At 36.9% G+C, this 26,307-nt stretch overlaps 1 protein-coding gene across 10 annotated transcripts in view; it reads left to right on the plus strand.

Annotated features, from left to right (window-relative positions):
• The first annotated feature begins 1,152 nt into the window (after positions 1-1,152).
• The window catches only part of adgrb2 (adhesion G protein-coupled receptor B2), a 254,928-nt gene continuing 229,773 nt past the window's right edge, over positions 1,153-26,307 (plus strand). For 4 of the 10 annotated variants that reach the window (XM_026288827.1, XM_026288830.1, XM_026288829.1 and 1 more), the window contains exon 1: positions 1,154-2,170. The gene's annotated coding sequence lies outside the window, so the exon portion shown is untranslated. Of the gene's footprint in view, positions 2,171-26,307 lie in introns of all 10 variants that reach the window. The other 6 variants (XM_026288834.1, XM_026288835.1, XM_026288828.1 and 3 more) reach the window with 4 other exon arrangements.

Raw genomic sequence — 26,307 nt, forward strand, 5'->3', positions numbered from 1 at the left:
AAACAAATGTTTATTGCTCTTGAATTTTGAATATTTAAAATATTTACTTGTTAAACCAAGTGTTCTGGTTGGATCAGTTACAATGATAATTTAACGTTTGTACAAATTTTATGAGCTGCACAATTCGTATGAATTTGTTTGAATGACAAAACCTACCCGTCACTGAGCTCTATAAAAATAATACAAAATCGTACAAGTGAGGTCATATAAATTCGTACAAATTAGCCACCTCGAAAAATACATGCGAATTAGCATTGTCAGATCAGATAAAATGAAAATGTAACATTTGGCTTCAATAACGATATGCATGTTTTTATGCCAGCAGAAGAAGTATTCCACAAAGTATAATCAACTCCCCAAAAGTAATGTCTCGTGAGGGGAAATAATAAAAAATTATACAGACTGCAATCCACAACCAAAATCAGCTATACTACTATTATACAGTATGCTACTTCAAGAAATAAATATTAAGGATTTTGAGTGGACTTCAATATTATTGATCTCTCTAGGAAGAATTTATACAGGCAGTACATCCAAGACAACTTATGATTTCTAGTAATGTAGAAGTCAGATCTTTATTATTATTATTACCAAAAGAGACTCTTATCTGGCAACAAGAAACATATGAAGGAGACCAAAGTTCTAACCCAGGTAAATCAGCAGGTAACTTGGAAATAGCCCTAAAGTTACACACACACACACACACACACACACAAATAAATAAATAAATAAATAAATAAAATAAATAAATAAATAAATAAATAAAGACAATTCCTAAATGGCTCTTTTAGGCCAGGACTTCTTGTTTTGCAGCAGCCATGTTGATTCCATTGTAGTCTCTCCGGTCTCTTTTTGTAGTTTATCTTACTCATACTTGCTTTTGTAATCAGTTCATTTAATAAAATAAACAGTAACTGTGGATTCAAATACGATCATGATTCATTCAGTACAAAATGAAAGAGTCTGGTTTTGCTTAAGAAATACTGGTTATTACAGACCAATTTATGCTGACTGATGCACCAAGTGAGCTTACTACACGGACTTAAAAGGCTGTATCATTCCATGCCAGAGTGCTGCGTTTTGTAACTTGTGAAGTGCCGTTTCAATATTTTTTAATGCTTCAACATTTAATAATATTGTTGGTGTCTCTTCGATAGCCTACCGCAGTTTGTCAAAAAGCCCATGCATAGTTTCAGAAACTATTGTACCCATGAAACATTTAGACCTAGAAAAAAAAAAAAAAACGGGGGATGTGAAATGTACCACAAGTCATATAGGCTACTTGTGTTTGGTTCATTTGGTGTCAAGCGGTCTAGTCACTCTCTTATTCTTTTGACGACACTTCCAACCTGCAGGCAGAAAGAAAGCAAAAACCCAATTCATGATGACATGATATCATATCCGGAGCTGCGACATCGAATCGCCAAATGAGAATTCGGAACGAACTTCCCCAACGTTCTATTTGGAGCACGCGCCGGCTGACGTAGGTGAGCAGCGCGCGCGTCCCGCTCCCTTGAGGAAAAAAAGAGCGTGAACGCGCCTCTATCCTCCTCGCTGCTACAGTGAATGCGGGCATCCAGACGCCTGACTGAGTGCGGCTGTTCTTTACCGAGAGCTCGGATGCCAATGCATGGAAAGGGTTCTGTCGAAGCCGAAAGGTAGAGAAGGCAAATATATCTTCACACGAACGTTCAGTGTAAGTGATGCTACTGCAAGTTGAAGTCCTGGAAGTAAAACCGCAGCAGATTGGGAATAAACGGATAGATCGGCGTTCCCCGTTGCAGAGCGCACTCAGTGCGTTTGGAATACAGAGACGCAGCGTGGAATTACTGGAGCCCTCAGTTTGTGAACTAAAGTCCATTCGTTTTCTACCGCATTTTATTTTTTTATCGTATTTTTCTTGTTTCCCTTCTTTATTTTCGCTACTTTTTTCTTTGATTCGGTTCGTCCTTTCTCCCATTCTGTTCTAATGTCATTTAGTAGCCTATCAGCCCTTTTCAGTTATTTTATTTCCTCATCCTCCGAAGATACTCGGATTCGTTTTTGGGAGGGTAGATTGTGGTAAAAAGATACTCAATCTCAAACTGAGTCGTGTCATGGATGGCAAATTGTATTTGCATCTACGGAACAAATCGGGGAATATAGAATAACTACTGCTGACAGAGACAAGGTATGTCATTTCTTCTTTTTTGATATATTCATGTTATAACTGTTACTGCGTTGCTTCGCAATCTGTGCATTTGAATGGTCTAAAAAGACTAGCGTATTATGATAGACCGACCACTCGGAATACATTTACTTGATGCTTTTAAGTTGGAATGGCCGTATGTAAAAGTATTGTCTGTGAATTTGGACCAGGTCTCATTTTTACCTCTCTCCTCATAATCAAGTTTATCCTTATAAGCAGCATTAAGAAAAAAAAAAAAAAAAAACATTCAGGATCAAGGTCTCCGTTTCCTATCCTATTCATGCCGCGACCATAAACTTGCAGAGAAAATGTATTTTTATACCAACCAGATCACGTTCATGGGGAGCTTGCCTTGAGTGACATTATCAATCAGTGTAAGTCTCACTGGAAAACTATGAGTAGAAACATTGTTGAAGGTTGCGTCTCGTTTTCTCCTACAGCTGTATGTTCATATCGACGTTTAAACACCGTCTCTACTGTCATCGCGCGACTGTAATGTTATTTGAAGGTGATACAACTGTGATTTGGCGCCCGCTGTAGTTGCCTTTAACGCCGCAACTTAAAATAGAATTCGGTTTCTATCAATAACCGACACACTGATAATCGTTTAGTCAATAAGCCAATGCAGCTGTCTTTCAATTAGCATTCCCGACCAGGCTTTATGCTAATTAATCAAAGCAAGATTTGTTTCCGTACAGGTCTGCGGCCGTGAGGAAGAGCAGTCGCCCATCTGTTGAACGCGTCTTCACAGCAGCTCTTTCAGCGCCGTTTGTTCTGGAGCAACAAACGATAATATATTACGCGCTAATACCCTGATCTGAATTAACATTTCTCTTCAGATACCACCACTTTAAGTAGATTTTAAAAGAGTAGACGTCCTTTGATGTAAGAGTCTGTTATGGAATGAAGACCACACGGCATGTGCATTAACCCTTTAAGGCACGAACATGGCCCCACTGGTCACGAGGCCCCACCCACAAGCTGTGACGTCGATTACGAGCTTTTTTTTTTTTTTTATCCACCTTTTTTTAAGACATGAAGCTATTATCTGTAAATGTGCCATACATCTGTTAAATCAGCAGATATGTGTAAATTATAAGAATAATAAAATGTAAAAAAAAGTGTAGTAAACAGCTATATTTGTGTAAGAAATGTTACAAAAATGCACCCGCTCTTACTTTAAAAATTAGGTCAACGTGAGATAGTATTTCAAACATGATACTTAGAACAATCCCATTATGTTTATTATTATTATTATTATTATTATTATTATTATTATTATTATTATTTGTCATGAACTTGTAAATTTGCTGCGCTGAAGCATGTCCAAATTCAAAGTAACATTCTTAGAAATCAACATTGGAGTGTGTGATACTTTGTTTGCACCAATTGTGATTGTGTGTGAATTAGGGCTGCACAATATTGGGAAAAATTTACATTGCAATATTTTATTTTTCTGCGATATATATTGCGATATGAAATCAAATCTTTTTCTTACAAACAAAAATGGGGTGAGCAAACTTACATTCTCATTTTAAATGATTTAAACATCGACACCAACGTTACAATTGATTAATATGTGCGAGGGAGAGAGAGCAAGACAGCGCTCCTGTTGTTTGAACACATGAGCGTGCGGCCGGGGCTCGCTTTGCGCGCACACTCTGCTCTCTCTCTGACCCCTCATTTACACTGAACACGTGTGCGGCGCATTACGGCTGCGACAAGGTTTTATTCCGTCCTCCTCGCGGTGCCAACTCACACCGGGAGCATATCAGAAGCGGAGCGACTGGATGCGTGAGACCACGTGATTTGCCTGTCCGACGTGTTTTTCTGATTCCAGAATGAATCTCTCGTCGTCCATTTCTTGTCTCCTACCAAGGATATATTGCCAATATACATGCAATAGGTTTGGGAGTCTGCACGGTGTTTATTTTGAAATTGACAGGGATTTTTGACTTTTATTTTGTATTTCCGGTGCGATTTGGACGCGCGTCCGTCAAAAATAGACTAGGCGCCTATATTAAGCGAAGCGGCGCGGAAAGCCGCTTCTGGGAAGCTTCTGAAACGCGCCGCGTCGCGGCCGGTGTAAACACTAGCATTGACTAGAATGGGCGCTCTTTGGCCCATACAGTTAATCAATAACGGGTCAACTACGACAGCCTACATCGCACATCCTGCGATGTGACTATCGTGGATTTGTACATCGCGATATCGATGCTTAAACAACACATCGTGCAGCCCTACTGTGAATGCCTCAATGCTGACTCTATGCCACATTAAAAATAAGTGAATTCACACAGCTTGATTTGGCTCCTATCCAGAGAAAAATGTTGTAGATAGACAAGTTTAACTATAATTGGCTCATAACACCATGAGGGGCCCCTCTATGCTGTGGGGGTGTCTTGTACACCTGTGGTAAAGGATGGGAACATTTACCTCAAGGTCATTGGCCTTCTCACAGCATGTTGCCATGTTACTTTTATGGCGGTTTTCAACTGCATGGTTTGGTTTGGTATGGCTCACGGTTTTCCACTGAGTACAGTACCTGATAATTTCTTTAGTGAGATTCCAAGTGAACCGTTCCGTTACCAAAACGTGACTTGTAAACTCTGTTGATCACAGATTGGCCAGAGAGATTCGACACTTACCTGCATCAGTGAACTTGTGACACAAACACAAAAGAACCACTAGATTTAACGTTCCTCTCATTGAAAGCAGAGGAGCCGATCCAGAGTTTTTTTTAGGAGTTGTGGCAGTAGAGGCGGTGCAACTATAATGACTTGTGAATAATCCCGCCCACTATAAAACGATACTAAACCGCAGTTGAAACACAAACCATGCTGTTCCGAGGTGAGTCGTACCACGCAGTGGAAAAGCGCTATTAGATAAAGATGGCAAGTTGACACCATAGTTTGTTTGTCCTGAATACTTGCAGGAACTTTTTCTTTTTAAATAATTTTACTCTGAAACTAGGCCTGCTCCCTCACTCACTGTTCCCCCTTTCAGTCTTTCAAAAGTCTCCCAGTATACAGACACCCTTTAAGGGTTAAGCTTGGCTAATTAATGAGAAATAAAACCGGTCTACAGGCTGCTGGGGATAATACCTTTAGTGTGATGTGCAAGAGAGGCATTTATGCTAAGTTGATCAGTTTATGTCTATTTATGCCTGGCATGCAATGCAGTTGGATTCACTGTACTGTACTGAACCTGTAGCTGTGTGATAACAAGGATTGAATTAGGTCTCTCATGTACTGCTAGATGAAAATGAACAGCGTGAACATGTACGGTAATGTTTCCTTTAATACGATGATTCCAAACCTAGGAGACTCTGCACGCTTCCAAGCTGCAAGATGAGTTTTATTTAAAATATTTAAAATGAGTTGTATAGAAATGATCCAACTTGGCAAAAAAAAAAAAAAAAAAAAAAAAGATGTGTAAAATAAATTAAAATCATATTTTAACTTTGCTGAAAATGCACAGCAGAGGTCTCTCTCTCTCTCTCTCTCTCTCTCTCTCTCTCTCATTACGTAGATATCCGCAATCATTTTAGCAATTATACTTTAGTATGCTAGCATTTTAACATGGTAAAACCCTCTCTGAATTTTTATTTTTATTTTTATATATATATATATATATATATATATATATATATATATATATATATATATATATATATATATATATATTTTTTTATGCAGAACTCATTTGTTTGCATCTGAGGTTTTATGGAATGATTGAAGTATATTATATTCAGCGTAGTCTGTCTGATTCTTTATGGTGTGGAATTAACTCCCGGGTGTCTGTCAGAATACTGCAGATGAATGCTTTTATAAATTATTTTAGCACAATAAAAACTCAAAAGACTGCTGGGTGCAGTAAACTAGGTGTTGGGCACAGACAGTATTTCTGATCTATCAGTTATGAACTTTAGAATGCTGAGCAAGGGAAATCCCATGAGCCCAAGCGCTGAGATTACATTGAAGCATATCATTCTGCATCCGGGATGCGCATAAGTGTTTTTTTGCCTCTGTGTATTGAACCTTTCTCATGAGGACTTTGGTAGCTTTGTTCAGTACAAGGTTATAGTTATTTGTTGAATGGCTTTATTGAAGAGCTGCACTTACTGTACAATAGTGTCTGAAACATGTCTGATTAGGGTCTGGTAGGCATGATGCAGGAATATTATATAGAGTTTCCTGAACTCAGACACTGTTCTTGTTTAGACAACCGAATGACTAATCAATTATGAAAACATGGAGTTTTAATTCCACAGCTGCCCACTCCTGTACACACTGTCCCGTACAATTAATTTCTTCCTGCTTGCTTAAAGTTCCATTACTGGCATATTTTTATTTATTGTATTTGCACTTAGTGTAATCAAATTAATTTGTCAAGTGTACATAAAGTTCTTCATTCTTTTCAGCACATTTAATAAAAAAAATCATTGCATATTGGTAAAACTTATATTTGTTAATATGACCTGAGCAATATATTTTTATAGCACTAATTAACCTTAGTTAATGTTAGTTAATAAAAACAAGGTTGTTCATGTTAGTTCACAGTGCATAAACAAATTAATGTTTACAAACAAAACTTTTGATTTTAAACATGTTAGTAAATTAACATTAAGATTAATAAATGCCGTGGAGAACTGTTCATTGCTCATTCATGTTAACAAATTAAACCTAAAGTGTTACCCATATATTATTTGTTTTAGCCTATTTTTACCCCTTTGGAGAGTAATCGGCTAATATATAAACTAAAATGTTTTTTTTTTTGTTTTTTTGGTTATAAAAATATTAGCATTAAATAGATATTTAATTATGCAGGCCTATTTAACCTTTTTTTTTTGCATTTGGATTACCTTTGCCATCATCTAACTGTAAATCATATTGTTGTGATGCATAAATTAACTTGCAACTTTTAAAATTAATGTTTTTCATTTTGGATATTTTAATTTAGTATCCTATCCTATTATTATTATTATTATTATTATTATTATTATTATTATTATTTTTTTTTTTTGTATTAAGTTCAAATAACGTTGTATCACATTTTGAAATCAGACGTTTATTGGCTATCATCCATTAAAAAATGATTGAACACTGGTGCATCCCTATGCAAGATCCAAAATCACTGGCTGTGCCGGATCTGCGTGATCATGTAAGAGAGACTGATGCGCCTCATCGTCTCTTGCATGTGAAGGGGTGTAGAGATCTGCATATGGACCGTGAGCCAGGCAACAGCTTGGTCTTGCCTGGTTGAGTGGTCCCTGGCCATCACATTGTTTAAGAAAATACCCCTCCCATTTCCGCTTTAGCCCAACCCCTCTTGTATGTGTATATGCGCTGCCTCACTGAAAATATGATGTATCAGGTTTAGGCAGTGAGATAAGGCATGATGTTTTAATTCTTGCAAACACTGTCACCTCACATTCACCGGCTGGGAAAGCCGTGGTGAGCAATACCACCTGACAAATGCGCTTTAGCCTCTTGTCTGTGTTTCGGCAGGCTATCCTGTCTGTCGTCCTCCAGCACAGCTGCCTTTATCTGTTATCAGCTCTCGGCCCCAGAAATGTGATCATTCAGGAAAGCCAAATCTAGTTTGGTTTCCTTTGTTCATGTTGTGCTGTAATGCTGGAAGTCTGCATTTTGAGGCACAGATGCTGCGATCAACAGGGAGCCTCTGGCTTCTGCCCATCTTCATGTGTCAATATTTGTAGAGGGCCATTTTGTGTGCAGGGCCCTTAAAGCTGAGTCGATTTGTTGAAAATGACTCGAATGCTCTTGTATTACCAAATTAATTGCTGTTTTAAAAAAAGTATATGGTAGCCAAAGTAACTATTTAAAGGGATAGTTCACACAGAGATGAAACATCTGTCATAATTTACTTGTACCCTAATGTCATCTGCAATTTTGTATATTTTTGTAACTGTTTTGTGCATACATTAAACATCAATAATGGCTAAAACAACTTTGAGGAAAAACAGCACTTACAGCATGAACCAAGACACATTTTTCGAAAATAACTTGAGTTGCAAAGAACAAAACAGGATGACAGAATTGTAATTTTTGGGTGAACTTATTCCTTTATGATATAAACTTATTCCGTTATGATATAAACGCTGATGTGACGGGTTTTTGATTCAAGTATCTATCCTTGTTGTCCTCTGGTCAACCATTTGGAGCGATCATCAACTTTCTCAGTCCTCCAGTGACTCTGGGACATGTAGCGGTGCACTCTGCAGTTGCAGCATGCTGCCCGGCAGCAATATTTGCTTTTATGTAAGGTTTTTTTTGTTTTTCTTTTCTCCATTATGTTCATCTAAGAGAGAAAAAAGAGAGAAATTGTATTGATTCTTTGTCTCTAAGCCACTGTGCCGTTGTAAGGGAGAACCCCTGAGACTTTGAAGCGACATAAGGTCTTGATGGCTTTTTTCCCCTCACTGTATTTTTACATTCAAACTCAATCTCTCATTTTGTGTTTGACGCCAAGCTCTGAATTTCACTTCCTGACAGCTCTATAGCCGGTTGTCATAAAAGGCAGCTTTGTCATTGGTATTTGTCAGTCGACACGCTCTGATTCATTACTGTATTTTTTTTTTTTTTAATCTTTTTTTTTACTTATTAGATTTTGTCTGTATTACTCAAACAGTTTGAACACTTGACTGGCAATGAGTGCAGAGCAAAGAGAACAAGCAGTTGAGCAGCTGATGCGATCTGAAAGTGCATTAAAGAGAAGTATGAACAGGCAAAAAAATAACAAAAAAGGTTCAGTTGTAGATTGATATTTTCAAGCAAGACAGCTGCTGTTCAAAAAGAATCAACGGTAATCAGATTTAAGAATGAACAAATCTCCAATTAAAGCGAACAGAAAATCACTTACCATTAAAAAACAAGCTGTTTAAATAGCAACTTTTTTAACTGTTTTCTTTTCGGATCACTGGATGATTTGACAAACTGAAATTAATAGGGTTTTTTATATATCACATTGTAATTTGTTATAGATTTATAACTGAAGTCACATTTGTTTCACTTATTATAGCTGATGCAGGAAATTAATGGCTGGAGGATATACAGTAGAAAACAAACATTTTGATTTGTAATATGAGCTAAAGGCATTTATCTCATAAAGACAGAAGAAGGTTTGCCTGAAGTGCTATTATGTCATAAATGACAGTAATTCTTCAGGCAATTCCTGTCACCATGCTCTAACTATGACATGGGTAACATATTGTACTAGTTTAGAGCCACAAAAGCACTATTATCTCATTAGCAAGATAAAGTGTGTGTCGAGTTGTAACCAACCACATTTAAAACTCTGATGTCAGTATAATGTATTAATTGTTGTCCATATAGTATGTACATTGTTACGTTATAAAATATAAAGTCAAAAATAGGAGATATAAAGTTGCCCAAATTAAAACAAATATATATATTTTTTTAATTAAATTTTATTTTTAGGTGGAAACAAACTAAAGTCTTCTATTCCTCGAGTGTCAGGATGTTATATTTGGATTTATCTGATTTGTTCCCACTTGTTGACTCTGCATTGCTTAGGACTTATCCACTGTTTGTGTTGAGCTGTTTATTTAGCTTTATAGTTCCCATTTAGTGAGGGACAAAACACTCTTGAATCTTACCGGTTCTCTTTACAGTTTGCTTATTACGTGCCATCTCCAGGGGTTCACAAATATCCCTTTTGCTAAAAATATAGGATGCAAAAGAAGGCTTTTGCAGTGATTCCATAGAAAAAAAAACATTTGGGTTCCCCAGAGAACAGTTCTTAAAAGAGCCATTTTTCTTAGTGAAAAGAATATTTTAAAGATATTCTAAAGAACCTTTTAGATTTAGAAACCGTTCCAAGGATATTAAATGTTTTTAATGGAATGGATGCCAATAAAGAACCTTTATTTTTAAGATTGTTTGCATTTTTTAAATTATTTATTAATTTAATGAATGGTTCTCCTAAATCTAAAGTGCATGTCTGGCCACTTCACCTTCTCCGAGTGGCTTGGACTCTTGCTTCTTTCTGCTTTAATATTTTGGTTAGTGTCAGCAGTTCCCTAAATGCTTATTTAGCCTAAGCAATGGCATGTACATATGAATGGCAGTTTGTTAAGATCAAGCAGAAGTGAATCCCGTGTACATGCATGAACATGTCCCTGGAGCCAAAGTAAATGATGCTTTGATAAACTGTTTGTCCTGTAAAGCATTTTCACAGCAGCCACTCTCAGTAATTAAATGTACACAGAATGCTGTGTAGTGCAAGATACTGGCAGTCGACACAGACTGTGTGTTTGTACAAAGAGTTTTCAGTAGAACTCTGATGTGGCCTGTGTAAAAAGTTCATATGCACTGTCGAAGCAATATCATCATCATCATGTTGTTAAATTTCAGAGGTCTTGTACTAAGTAATAAGCATTTGGCTTGCAATAATCTGATTGGATCTTGGAAGGCCCTGTGACAATTACGCTAATGTGTTTGCAGACTAGCAGCATGGGCTGAGCTTCAACTACACTGCACAGGTTTTATCTTCCTTCCTACTGTAACCAAGAGTCTTTTATGCATATTCGCAGTAGCCTTCTGTGAAACCTCTGTCACAGAGATCATTTATTGTGCGTGGGAAGACCACAATGCTAATGATCTCAACTGCTTTTACATGGCTAGTTAGCGATTTTGTAGCGATGTATAAAGTATTGGACTCATATGAACAGGATTAGGAAAGAATTAATTAGCAAGAGTGCTGCATAAAAGTTTATTATTACATTATTATTAAGTCTTCTGCTGTACAGCAGTTCAGTCTTGACATCAGTTTCTTGGCCGACTGGAAGGCTAGTACACAATGGATTCCCTAAAAAAATAATTTAGATTTTTAAGCAGTTTCTAAGGTCATTGACTTATCAACATTGTATGGTCAAAATTACTAGAAAGGACTGTTGTACATTGAGTCTACAACATAAATTACATCAAGCTGTACTTTAAGTTTGCTTACAGATTGATGTATAAGGGCTATAATACTTTATCCAGTACATCAAGCATGTAAATTCACACTTTTCTGGTAACTGTAGTCATGTAGAAACATTTCAGAAAAAAACACAGCATCGTCAAGGTTTGAGGTCTAAACAAACTCTTGGTTATGTTGTAAATTAAAATGTCTTGTTTTACTCATAGATCTAAAAACTAATTGGTAATTTCAGATGGAAACCATGGTAAAAAAAAAAGGATGTGCTAAGTGGAAATTGCTGATGTCAATAATCTGAATCCGATATGAGTCACTCAAGGTGAACACAGTCACCGTCTTGTTTCACTAACACTGGACTTTCCTTAAAGGGTCTTTGAATGGTTAATCTTTAATTTTTCTTTATGACATTCTAAAGTTGTTTATTATCTTGGTTATGAATTTCATATTTGTTGTTTGTTTATATGGTTCTATTGTATAAACACTGCCAACAAGTGAACTCAATCATGTATTTCTCAGCAGGCATAGTGTTATCATCTCCCACATTTCTGGCTTCTGCTCAAAGCTTCATATCACCAATCTCAGTGTGATGTCGCTGTTAGTCAGTCATTCTCTGCTTCATTCTCAGTCTTTTTTTTGTTCCTGCCTCTCTTGATTTCCTCCAGTGTGGCTATAATGATTATCAGATCATCAAGCTAGGAATATGAGGCTGATACGTCAGAGTGAGAAGAAGTGCTTTAGCATCGAAGAGGTGCAATCAGCAGATCTGTCTCTTAATGCTCACCGGCAACTGTGACCAGACATTAGTTTGACTACATCGATATGAATCACATGCAGTCTAAAGGAATTAGATGGAGTAGATCCAGAGCGTGGAGTCTTAAATCTAACCTGTTCTACTGTTCTTTTTTTATTTGAATGTCTTGCCAATTTAATTTTATCTCAAACTAGGTTGCAACCAAAATGCCCAAATTGTAGTCAGCTCCCAGCATGCACCAGTCACTGACACTTTTATGATTTTTTTTCAGAAACTAGTCAGTATTGATCAGAAACTGGATTTGAAATGTTGTAGTTTCAACCAGATTCCATAATGCACTCAGTAGTTTTTAATTGCATTCAACAAATTAAAATTGCATTCAACATAATAAATACATAAATAAATAAATCACATTAAATCCGACTTTAAACTGCATTAAAACCATATTCCAGAAACTGCATTAAGAGCAGTTTTTACAAACTGAACATTTTTTTTTTTTTTAAATGTTTAAATCTATTTATAAATTTCAACATGCAAATCATTACTCACCCATTGTTTTATGTCTTTTTTTTTCATATTTGTTTCCAGTCAATGACAAAAATCACCCTTAGTGTTTGTTTGAATTGCAGAATAAATTATCACATTGCTATGCACATGAACTTGATTGAGAAGATTTATTTTCAGGATCAGAACTACAATATGTGACCAAAACATCACTAAACTTGTAGTGTCAGTATAATGTATAACTGGTAAGTCTTGTAGTGTGCACTTGGCACTACTGAAAATGACATTTTAAGTGTCTACTGTGCATATCAACATACTTGAAGATTATGAAATACCAATTCAGCAAAAGTTGTGCACAGAGGTAGTGTAGCGACAGATTTCATGTTGCAACATCACTGGTAACAGCTCACTGGAGAGTACTGTGCTATGATTAGATGGCAGGTTCCCAGGATGCTTTATGTTAATATATGATGTAATGAACAAACTATCTCATCTTCCTCCACTGTAGCATACATATTAATTTCATGTCCGAAATAGTTTATTAATCTGTCGGTTTATTAATGAGTCTGTGCCACAGAAACTTTGCAGTTCTGTTATTTCAGAAAAAAATGCCTTGGAGACCAATTCAGCATGTCATATTGAGGCCCTGGGAATGCAAATATACACTGTAAAACCCGATAAGTTAAGAATACTTAAAACATTTTTATGACAAGTGGGATGGTGCTTAGAGCCATGCCTCGCTTTCGTGATCCCACCCCACTCATCACAATGACAATTATATATAACTTGCTTCCATTATTAGCACATTCATTCAATTTTTTATAGATAAGTGCTAGTTAGCAACAGCACACTGGCATGTACTAATGTAGTTACCAAAAAGACAATACTTGCATTTAAATAGTCAAACAACATGCAGTATATTTAGTCTTTAAGTTTTGATGTCCATCCTCAATTGTGAGTAAAAAAGGAATGGAATAATTGTAAAATCTCATAAACTTTTATTTTATTCACAATAGAATATAGATAACATATCAAATGTTGAAAGTGATACATTTTGAAATGTCATGCCAAATATTGGCTCATTTTGGATTTCATGAGAGCTACTCATTCTAAAAAAAGTTGGGACAGGTAGCAATAAGAGGCTGGAAAAGTTAAATGTAAATATAAGGAACAGCTGGAGGACCAATTTGCAACTTGTTAGGTCAATTGGCAACATGATTGGGTATAAAAAGAGCCTCTCTGAATGGCAATGACTCTCAGAAGTCAAGATGGGCAGAGGATCACCAATTCCCCCAATGCTGCGGCGGAAAATAGTGGAGCAATATCAGAAAGGAGTTTCATATGAAAAATTGTAAAGAGTTTGAAGTTATCATCATCTACAGTGCATAATATCATCCATGATTCAGAGAATCTGGAGCTATGTCTGTGCGTAAGGGTCAAGTTCGGAAAACCATACTGGATGTCCATGATCTTTGGGCCCTTAGACGGAACTGCGTCACATACAGGAATGCTACTGTAATGGAAAACATGGGGTTAGGAATACTTGCAAAAAACATTGTCAGTGAACACAATCCACCATGCCATTCGCCGTTGCCAGCTAAAACTCTATAGGTCAAAAAAGAAGCCATATCTAAACATGATCCAGAAATGCAGGCGTTTTCTCTAGGCCTAGGCTCATTTAAAATGGACTGTGGTCAGACAAATCAAAATTTGATGTTCTTTTTGTTAAACTGGGACGCCATGTCATCCGGACTAAAGAGGACAAGGACAACCCAAGGTGTTATCAGCGCTCAGTTCAGAAGCCTGCATCTCTGATGGTATGGGGTTGCATGAGTGCGTGTGCCATGGGCAGCTTACACATCTGGAAAGACAACATTAATTAGGAAAACAGTGCGTCAATGGTGCAAAATGACAGTTAAAGGCAGTTCATCATTGAATTCAGTGATGTCATCATCTCAGTTCAGTTTAAATAGTATCTGTGCAATCATTTGCAATCAAGTCAATGATATTGCTGTAAATGAGGTGACCCCAACTAAGCAAGCCAGAGGCGACAGTGGCAAGGAACCAAAACTCTGGATGGAGATAAAAACCTTGGGAGAAACCAGGCTCAGTTGGGGGGCCAGTTCTCCTCTGACCAGACGAAACCAGCAGTTCAATTCCAGGTTGCAGCCATTTCAGATTGGCAGAAGAATCATCTGTTTCCTGTGGTCTTGTCCCGGTGGTCTTCTAAGACCAGGGGTCTCATTTATAAACGTTGCGTATGCACAAAATGGGCATAGAAATTGCGTTTTATAAATCTGAAAACTTTTGGGCATACGCAAAATCTAGCTTTTGTGCCTACGTCAAGTTTTAGGATGAAATCTACGGAGAGTTTTATAAATGAGACCCTAGGTCTTTACAGGGGATCTGTATCTGGGGCTCTTGTTGTCCTGGTCTCCGCTGTCTTTCAGGGCTGTAGAGGTCCTTTCTAGGTGCTGATTCCACCATGTGGTCTGGATAAGTGTTGGATCCGGGTGGCTGCAGTGACCCTCTAACTTGGATACAGACTGGACCTGGTGGCTACGGTGACCTCGGAATAAGAGAGAAACAGACTAATATTAGCGTAGATGTCATTCTTCTAATGATGTAGCAAGTACATCGGGTGTTATGGGAAGTGTTCCCGGTTCCGATTTACTTATTTAATGCAGCCTAAAAATCCTTTAAAAGATTTGGATATTAAAAGCATATTAGTGTGTTATGTGTAAGGTTAAAGAGTGTGTTATGTATAAGGTTAAAGAGTGTGTCTGCCTCCCGAACAATGTTAGGTAGTTTAGTCCAGAGTTTAGGCGCCAAATAAGAAAAGGATCTGCTGCCCGCCGTTGATTTTGATATTCTAGGTATTATCAAATTGTCTGTGTTTTGAGAGCACTGCAGACGTGTGGGTTTATAATGTACCAAGAGCTCATTCAAGTACTGAGGTGCTAAACCATTCAGGGCTTTATAAGTAATAAGCAGGATTTTTAAATCTATACGATGTTTAATAGGAAGCCAGTGCAGTGTGGACAAAACAGGGCTAATATGGTCATACTTCCTGGTTCTAGTAAGTACTCTAGCAGCTGCATTTTGGACTACCTGGAGTTTGTTTACCAACAGTGCAAAACACCACCCAATAAAGCATTAAAATAATCTAACCTTGAGTTAATAAATGCATGGATTAACATTTCTGCATTTGACATTGAGATCATAGGCCGTAATTTAGATATATTTTTTGAGATGGAAAAAATGCAGTTTTACAAATGCTAGAAACATGGCTTTCTAAGGAAAGATTGCTATCAAATAGCACACCTAGGTTCCTAACTGATGATGTAGAATTGACAGAGCAGCCATCAAGTCTTAGACAGAATTCTAGGTTATTACATGAAGAGTAATGGCCCTAGTACTGAGCCTTGAGGTACTCCATACTGTACTTGTGATTGATATAATACCTCTTCATTCACTACTACGAAATGATGGTGGTCATATAAGTATGATTTAAACCATGCTAATGCACTTTCATTAATGCCAACAAAGTGTTCTAGTCTATGCAAAATAATGTTGTGGTCAATAGTGTCAAATGCAGCACTAAGATCCAACAGCACTAATAGAGAAATACAACCACGATCAGATGATAAGAGCTGGTAATATGTAACTCTAAGGAGAGCAGTCTCAGTACTATGATATGGTCTAAATCCTGACCAATACCATTTTATGGTATGTGTGCACCCCCCCCCCTCCCATGGGTTCAGAAAATGACAAGATGTGCATAATTAATTAATATAGTGTTTTTATGCAGTCTCAGAGCAGTATATCTTGTGCTGACACTTATGAGTTAATAATAAAAAAAAAATCGTATTGCGTTTAGTGAATTGTTTATGAAAAAAAAATGTAAATACACAGTTGTATTCAAATCATGAATTTAATTTAAGATCGTTTCATTAAATCAGTTTTGACCTCTGCCCTGGCTGTGGTTTCCCCAAGGGGTTTTCTCAGTTGCCATATTGTGACACATTTGCTTCCTAATTAGGATTTGAAAATGTTTCCTAATAATCTACCAGCACATGCTTGCATGTAAAGCAATGCTCGAAGCTCAGTGGAGATGACATCTGTCAGACCTCTCCTTTTGCTGTTATTATGCCTAGCTGATAAAGGATTTAACTTTCACTTTTATCCATATGCAATTAATTTCTGTAACTTGACACCCAAGGGTAGCCATGATATCCTGTTACAGCCTGCTGCAAACCAGTTAAACAGTGATGCTATTATGACACCAAGTTGGTGAGTGAGTTGCTCTAAATATTATGGTGATAAAACACTGGGCTTGGCATTGCTTTGGTAAGGCTTTTATGGAAAATAAATAACCAGAATGTGTAGGAAGGTGAAAGGGAGAAAAATGTCAAAGTGGGAATTGTGCAGAATGAAACAGGGTCACATGGTGAATGCAAGCAAGTCTACTGTGCTGTTTTGACACTGCAAGACCTAACGGAAAGCTCCAACACACTCTCGTGGCAATTTGTAGATTTTTAGAAAGTTTTTTTTCTTTTTAGTTCGTCAATTTTGACCAAGATGTGCATTTGGCAGTTTATATGCACAGCTGTGTTACTTCGAGGCGTAGTAGAGAGCATGTGCTCACACGCATTTTAGCTGCCTCTCTTTACCACAGACAGTGTCCATCTACCAAGGTAACTCTAATACTGTAGAAAGATTGGTATTGTTATTTTATTTGCGATTTTAGTATTAATATAGTGTCATGTCTGGTCATTTAAACAATTAATTCACAAATACATGCATTAGCAGACGCAGTTATCCAAAACAACTTACAAAAGAGAAACAAAAGCAATTTGCTAAAGAGCCCACACTGTTTATAATATAGAATGCCAGTTTTCTTAGGCAATTAGATTAGGAAGCAAGCTAGAGAAGAGGAGAAATTAACAAGTTTGGGGTTGGTAAATATGTTTTTGAAAGAAGTTCCTTATGCTCACCAAGGCTGCATTTATTTGATCAAAAATAGATTAAAAATGTCAAAAAATATGTATATTTTTAATAATAAAAACTATATTTTAAAATGTTCTTTATTGCTTTGATGGGAAAACTGAAATTTGAAAACTAAACAGCAACCATTACTTCAGTCTTCTGTCACATGATCCTTCAGAAATCATTCTAATGATTATTTGGCACTTATTTGTGTTGAACCCATGAGTTTTCTCAGAATTTTCTCAATAGAAAATACAAAAGAAAATCATTTATTTTAATCATTTCTACTCGCATTTCACTGCTGGTTATATTTGCTCTATATAATTGTGTATGTGACAAATACAAATATTGAATCTTGTCGCATATTTAATAGAATAGATATTCTAATATTCTAATAGAATATTTAATAGAATCTTTTGTAAAATTCAAAATGCCTTTACTGTTACTTTTTGTTTCTTTCTAAACCCCAGGGAGCAGTTGGGGGATTGATGCCTTGCTCAAGGGTCTAACCTCAGTCATGGCATTGACAATTCCTGCCGGGCCTGAGACTTGAACCCACAACATTTGGGTTACAAGTCAGACTCTCTAACCATTAGCCCATGACTGCCCCCATACTCAATAAATCTTGTTGCAGCCAGTACATACTATGTAGTATTCACCACAAATTAAGCTAGTATTTCATTCTGAACATAGTCTGATAAACGAAAGCATGTGTACTTCTATATGTAAGGGAAGAGAAAAATAAATCCAGATATCAATTTGCGTGGGAATTGTCGACCCTTTCAACTTTCACATGTCAAACACCGCTCCTTCCTACACAGGTCTTCTAAAAACGAGAATATAAACATTTTCAGGCTTTGTGCTTTTGTCAAAAGCCTGGCGCTGTAAGCGTTGTTTTCATCTAGCTATATAGTGTGACTGCGTAATGGCTTTTGGTTGCTCCTGACTCAAAGGCTTCTCAGGGGAGGTGGATGTTCAATGAATGACGAGTCAGATAAGGATATGTGTTTTACTTTCTATTCCATTCCAAAGTGCAAGTGCTATGTCTCTGGATTAAATCACCACGCATCCATGCGGTGGCCATCCAAGTGCTGTGATCCCAAAAGAAACATTTGTCTTATAAGCTTCCTTAGGTTTTGTTTCTTTCAATACTCCGTCTTTTACTGTCCCTTCGTCCTTCTGCCATCATCTTTTTTTTGCCAGATTAATGGATGAGATGTATGGAAAGTCAGCTTTGTTTTGTAGATCTACAAGTCTGAACGTTAAAGGTATTTGGATGTCTGACCTTTAACATCCACTGACTTTCTACAGGATTTTTGGAAACATTTGAATATATATTGATATTCTAAGATGCAAGCATAAAGGAAAAGTCTCTGAATTGAGAAGCAGCTTATGCTGTGAAATATAAAGGCATCAGCTTCGGTTGTATTATGAGGTGCTGACTTTCATTTTCCCATTTGTGCCTGTGTGGCATACTTCCCTTGAAAGAGTGAAACTACTCAATACAGACGGCGAGGACCATCTCTCTAGCCCCAATGACTGTTCTTCGGCTCATCTGCAGCTTGACTAATTATGGCCTTTCAGCATTAGGCCAGAGAACAAAGAATTTTCTCAGAGCTGCTAAGCAAGGCATCTCACAGACAAGCATTGTCCCACCCCATCATCTGTCGCTGATCGATAGATTTCTTGGCAAATTCGCATGGGTAGAGTTTAAAAAATGTGTAAATAAAGAGCACAGCTCCTGCTTCCAGGGAATAGTCCTTTGTGAAAGACAGACATTTTGCCAGAGTTGCTCTAATGCATATTTCTCTTCCCAGACTGGCTCCCCTGTGATCAAGCAACAGTTTATGTAATGCAATAGATTTCTGGCAATAAGAATACGGTTTTAGCCAGGATTGGTACAAGATAAATTGGTTTAATAATATCTGGTGGCTGGGACTGGTCACTCCTTTTTAAAATAAGGACAGGCATGTGCTACTGGATGTAATCATTGACTTGCTGTAGCCCAGGTAATATCAGAGAGCATGATTAGACGTATCTCTCTTTCTCTCCCTTAGGCTAGCAAAAGTTTCTCAAAGCATTACTGTAAGTAGAAATGCTGTAAGGAAGGGACTTTTATAACGGAATTGTAGAAAAGTATACTAATGTCAAAACTTGACAGTTTGATCTTTTGTAAAGAAGAACTGTGCATTCTGTCATGCCTAGCCGATCAAATAAAATATGAAATGGGTGTGATGCACAAGGGTGAAATATGTGATACCAGGGATTTTTTAGAGAGCATAAGAAACTGAAACAACTTGATGTGATTAGATTTAGATAAGACAGGATGTGACTAAATGGTCATATATTGTACCCAACTGTACGGGTTGTGTGACAAAGTTGTGTTAGAGCATCATTAAATATGTGCATCATTGCATTTACATCTATTTTAGGTAAATGTACTGTTTAAGTCACTTTATGAAATCAAATGAAGATAAGAGAACTATATGGTCATAAAATGCAATTGTTTGCCCTGCTGATGCGACTAAGTAAGTGGTCATGCTGATAAAATCTCTGTCTCAACACTGTTAAAGGAGTAGCTCAATCAAAAAATTGCTGAAAATATATTTCTTAATCAGAGCTGATTTGGAGAAATTTTGTGTTATATCACTTATCATGTCGCAAAGGCAACAGGGGAGCCAATGTAAGGTTTTAATGGCCCTGAACAGAAAGGGGGCCCAGGCCAAATTCCTCCCATGTTTTTTTTTTTTTTTACATTTATGATATAAACCATATCCAGAGATTTAACCGAATGAATGAAGCTGCACAGAATAGCCAATCTGTTAGATACCTCATTTCGGACTCACCCCTCATTAACTCTGATGTTGCTGAACATATTCTACAGCTCTGATCTATTAACTGTAATAGTTGTACGATAAAAAAAAAAAAAAAAATAGGCAGCCAACTTTGCTCATTACACTCATTACATTTATATGCATCTTATGGCATATCGCCAACTGCATTACATCCATCCAGCTAAACAATACCAGAGTTTAACCTAACTGATCAATGTTGAACTAATCTAGTTTGCTAATCACTTGCTTGATTTTAGTCATTTGTGAAAAATAATTCTATTTAAATTATTATTATTAGTTTTTTTTTTTTTTTTTTTGGTGAACTATCCATTGTCGAAAAATAAATTACTTGGTGTACAGAAGTGAAATTAAACAGAAATGTAGTTTATCAAGAACATTTTGTACATAGTAGTAGTGATTCATCTCAGGATTGGCTCAAGTGCGCTGTAAATCTCTGCATTATTAGATTCACATCACTTTGAATTGCCGCTGCTGTTTCTGAATAGATGTCATTCTTTATATTCCTAAACTCTCAACCACATGTACTTACAAAGAGAGGATGTGTTTTGTTGTCTAACCTGCAGTTCGGTATCCACCCTTGGGCGGCAGAAAGGCAGATGTTGGATGAGCCACATTCATGAGCAGAATAGCTTCTGGACCTGAGGAGAATTAAATCGGCTCTTAATTGGGGGTTGTGCATTTTATTCGTAACTCGACTTTAATGCTGTTTTTGATGATGCTGTGAGAAATCCACTTTGCTGGAAGTGCTCGCCTGTGGCAGTCCTCTAAATGATTAGCTCTTTGGTACCAAAAAAGCTCTCAGAGTTGAGTTTGAGTCAGTTTGAGTTTATACAACTGCACTCACACCTGTCAGGCCGGTCTGGCTGTCCACTTTTATTGCATGCGGTTTAACAGGATTTTCAGACGACTTATTTTGTGTATGGATTTATGTCTAGACTTGAGAGCAAATTAAAGAGTACACCTTCCCACCTCCAGTCATTGCATTTATAATGCTATTATGAGCAGAGGAAACATCAGCCTTGCAGTGCTCTGAGCTTTTAGACTTCTGAATGTTTTGCTCAAATTTAGAAAAGAGTCATTTAAATGCTGCTACTTTTTTGTCCTCAGTCGGCTGCACACTTAGATTTTTCTAGTGATTTCACTGTCTGAGACTGCATTGGGCAATTAAAATTAGTTTGTTTTTAGAGCAAAATTGGCAGTCTTAGATCGTTTGGTGTTACATGCTTAACTATGACTGCTCAACTATCTGTGTGTCTTTCTATCCATCCATTTGACCATCCATCCATGATATATGTTAAAAAAGAAATAATCAACATCACCCTCAAGAACAAGCAGTTCACAGTTTCCCTCTTTCATTGTCACTGTCTGTAGAGACTTAGATTTTCTCTTATTTTCCAGGCAAAACTTTGCAGACATTACCGCAAGTGCTTGCAGGGGTTTCCATTTGCAGTCCCATTTTAATTTCACGTGTCAATGAGGATGTCAGAACAACCTTAGACTGCCCAGTCAATGCTGTCGGTTGTGTCCACAGTTTGCTAAGATTTGTACCGTACAGCGTGACATGAAAGACAGTTGATATTGTGCAGTCCCTCAGCCGTTACACAAGATCTCTCTGGGGTCATGCTGCACAATCTGACATGCAACGATCGTAAAATAACATACCATTAAAGAAAGTCTTTGTGCAGTAGCTACCTCCGAATCTGAAGGAGTTTTTAATGTTGCACAGCCTCGGTTGATGCACAGTAAACCATATGTTGTCTTTTACTTTAGAGTTTTGGCTCAGGCTTTAGGGCTGTGACCTAGATTACCTTTTAATGGCACAAGAAGTGCACAAAGAGGATGTTAACCACTTTGGAGCCCATTACAAGAACAGCCAGGGGCATATTTGGTCTCAACCCTTCAGGTAAAGTGTGTTATCTTGTCCATTATGATTTCTGCACTGTTGGTTGTGAGCTTTTGTGGATAAAGCGAGAGTTGGTTTAGAAGTTCTTTAACGCAACATGAATGACATGAACTCTGGAGATACACTATCCTCTGTATTGGTATTAGAGATTTAGAGATTAAATTGTGTCAATATTAACATTTGGATTACTTTGCTGTTGTTGATGATCACTGAAAGTTGATGTTTAAAATGGCAAATGCATTAATACTGCTAAATGTAGGCTAACCATTAGCAAATCTCAAAATAAGTATATTGTATTATATTATAATAATTACATTTACTTGAAGCATTTCATTAAATAATTGAAGTGTAGTTGTTTTTATTCAGTTGAATTCATTTGATTTTGATAATTAAACAGTAGTATAAAATGTTAAATATCTGCCTATTATTGGTTATCAGCAACACCATGAAAATAATTATCTGTAGGAATTTTTAATATTGGTGCATCCCTAGGGGCCTTTTTGTTCCGCGAAAATAGACATTTACAGTATATATACAGTATGATCTCCTTAAGGAATACTCTGAAAACATTTATGAATAGTAAACAGGGAGAATAGTCTGGCTTTGAAAGAATAGGTTACCCAATATTGAAGTTCTGTCATCATTTATTCATCTGTATGTTGTTACAACATCTGTATGACTTTATTTCTTCTGTGAAACACAAAAGAAGGTATTTAGAAAAATACCTTTTAATTTTTCAGAATATATTCTGTGTTCCACAGTAGGAAAAAAAAGTCATACAGGTTTGGAACTATACAGAATTATCATTTCTGGGAGTGCTATCCCTTTAAATACTGGCAATTCCAGTGAGGAACATAATTGACATCCGTTTCAGTTTCTGATGGCTTGATGAAACGTATTGCACCAGGAGTTGACAATTGACCCTGTGAAATGATTCAGTCAAACTGCAAAATAAAAATCTCTCAATTCATTTTCAGTGTCTGTTAGAGGATCAGAATTTCTAAGTGCAAGATTTAGCACACTAAATGACATTCAATATGATAGTCATTAAATGACTTTTATTTTATGGACCATAATGTGAAGAGTCAGATGTACTTACCATACCATATCACGCAAGACTGAATCAATCTAATGGCTCTCACTTAGTGTTTGAATGCCAATCACTTGCAGTTATTGTGCTCACATTTCAACAAACTTTCTGCCCTATGCACCGATTTAACTATGAATGTCAGTCTAAGAGACAGGATTAGCCCCCCTTTGCACAAGAGAAAAACTGTGTCAAGTGCTGTGTGTGTTATTCATATGACACCTCCATCCAAAACATCAATTTTCGATCAATATCCAACAAAATCTCATTAAAACGTTATACATACTGCTGTGGAAATTAGTTCTGGTCATATGTCAAGAAGGATATCGGTCTCGCTCAGCCATGCAGAAAAAAAATATTTTAAGCCAGGAATTGAAATAACGCAAAACTGGAAAGTAGGGCTAAAACCACAGGAGGGAGAGTGAGATGACATGATTTGTGATTTTTAGGATTGACATCGCATACCTTATTCATAGGTTCCAGACCTCTGTCTACAGTGGCTCTGCTTTTACTGACTCTTTCCCCTGTTTGAATGAGCCCAGCATCTGCAAACTATGCATCATAGTGCTTGAAGCAGAGAAATTGCACTAGGAGAAAAAACAAAAAAAAAACATAGGCCTAAATTCATCTGTGATCTGACTGGATTTCTGAAAAAAAAAAAAAAAAAAAAAACATTTAAAAATTACAACAGACAGTTTAATCATGTTTACAATTAACCTTAATTATGAAAATGATTATTGTTATTATAAATATATATATATATATATATATATATATATATATATATATATATATATATATATATATATTTACCTTTGTTATTATATCCATTACGTCTGTAATTTTAGGGCATTTTCACACCTGACTCATTCGGGACTGAACGAGGTGCAGTTAAAAACAAACTCTGGAGTGGTTCACTTGTGGTTTGAAAGCAATCTGACCCAATGAACCAACAAACCAAGCTGTATCATAATTCATAAAGGGGAATGCATTACATAAATGCTGCAGTGTCTGATTCTGTGGGTGAACACATTAGTTATCGCAGCTGGAAACCAAAGAGCATCTCAAAATGTTGTAGAATTTCACTTCTCCGAAACAAGTGCATTGCAAGAATGCTGTCCCAATGAAGCCTTGATTCCCACTCTGATAAGGTAACACATACTTGTACTGTACAATACAAACTGCTAATTTTTTTTAAGTTTATTTTTCATAGAAGAAAGACTTATGTTTTTTTTTTTTTTTTTTTTTTTAATGACGTGAATACATTTTTATATTTGGGTGAACTGATCTTTTAAATTTTTTATGCAAACCCCTGCTGGGGTTATGAATGTGTGCTCTTTTGAATTGAAATGCAGTGCAAAACTTTGTTAATGTTGTGTTAGCCACTGGAGGCTAAACTCTATAGCACATACCGCACTTGTCACACAGTTAGTACTTTATCAAGAATATATGATTAGCATAAATTAGCAATTCCACTTTATTTTCATGATTTTAAAAAAGGTCATAATAAACAGGTCATTCAGTTATTTACTTCATTATAATTAGTCCATGGTTTGAGTTCAGAGCTGCAGGTTATGTAGACCGTATTTCCTCACGGAGTGCATCGAACTGACACCAGTGATGGAGCAACTGCATTATTTAGACTTGTTGATTAAAGTCATTCATTCTGAAGCTATAACAATTTATACTGACCCTAACTTTATTACTCTTATTTAACAAACTTTTGTGAGATTTATAGAATGGAATATGACATATTGATTCAACTGTTAACAAAACATTAGATATTAGATTGCTTTTGACTCTCTTTGCTATTTCAGCCCTTCGTTTCACTTGATATTCATGAGTGCCTGCTTATGAATAGTAGAAGTCTGGCTCTTATTGATTTAAGGTGATTTTTTTTCACAGCAAATTTGCATGGCTAACACCCCGAGGGCAGATTAAAACTATCGAATAGTGTCAGAATTTCAAAGCAAACATGGAGAATATAGGTATTGATCCACTCTTCGGCAGACTTTTATCTGGGAGTAGCTTAATACCACGACAGGAATAAAAGACTTCGAGTATGAGAAAAAGACCAGAAACAGCCATTAGACAGAGGTTTGTGAGGCATATCAGATTTATCCCTGTGCTCTCAGGAGAAGGATCCATGGCAGTGTTAAACATGACCAATAACTCTGATCTGCGTTCATTTGATGGCAGTCTTTCCAAAAGACATTGCGACACAAGACCACCATGCCAACCATATTTGAATTAATTCTCTCAACTGCATACAATTCTCGATGTATGCAATTTGGCATATGCATCATTGGGAGAGCTCTTGAATTTGTTTGCAAACACATCTACAGAGTGGATGCTATAGGAATATTGGACTGACACCTCAGATATCACCTCTGTAAAGCTGATTAGTCTGAATTGAAAAGCTAATACTCTATTTAGCAGCTGTGAATTGCTTTGACAACCTTCTTAGCATGCCGCCGTAGTGTCAAGCTCAGACAGTTTGTTTAACACCATCACTGGAATCCTCTTCATGTTTGAAGCAGACTCTTTCGTCCTATAGATATCCTCATTACGAAGTCACAGAACGTGCAAACTAATGCTTAAGCTGAGGTTAGTGCAGTGGATACGCCCCCCCCCCCCCCCCCCCCACCCAAACCAGAAGATCTAGTGTTGCGATCCTTACATGCATTTTAAATCAAGTAGTGAAAAATGGCAACATGCTTGCCTCTTAATTTCATGTTTGCTTTTCCTGCCCATACATATTCCATCCACATATGCCACATCTGGAGTCTGCAAAACATTTAGGCAGACTTCTTGCTGTATATCACTGTCATTTATAATAGTTGTAGCATTGTGTCAGGTGTTGTTATGTGCAGTTAATGAATCCATTTACCATGGGCCGTTTTTTGTTTCTGAAATGTGTTGGTTTGAGAGCTGGGGTTTCTGAAGCCTAATATTGTGCATCATCTGTTTGATTCCTGTGTGGATAAGACTGATGAATGCGGGAGTTTGGTTGGCAGGCCAATTCCCTCACTGCTCCATTCATCTATAAAGGGTCTGTTTTTTTAA

This window comes from Carassius auratus, chromosome 19 (assembly GCF_003368295.1).
Source record: "Carassius auratus strain Wakin chromosome 19, ASM336829v1, whole genome shotgun sequence".
NCBI classification, from domain to species: Eukaryota; Metazoa; Chordata; class Actinopteri; order Cypriniformes; family Cyprinidae; genus Carassius; species Carassius auratus.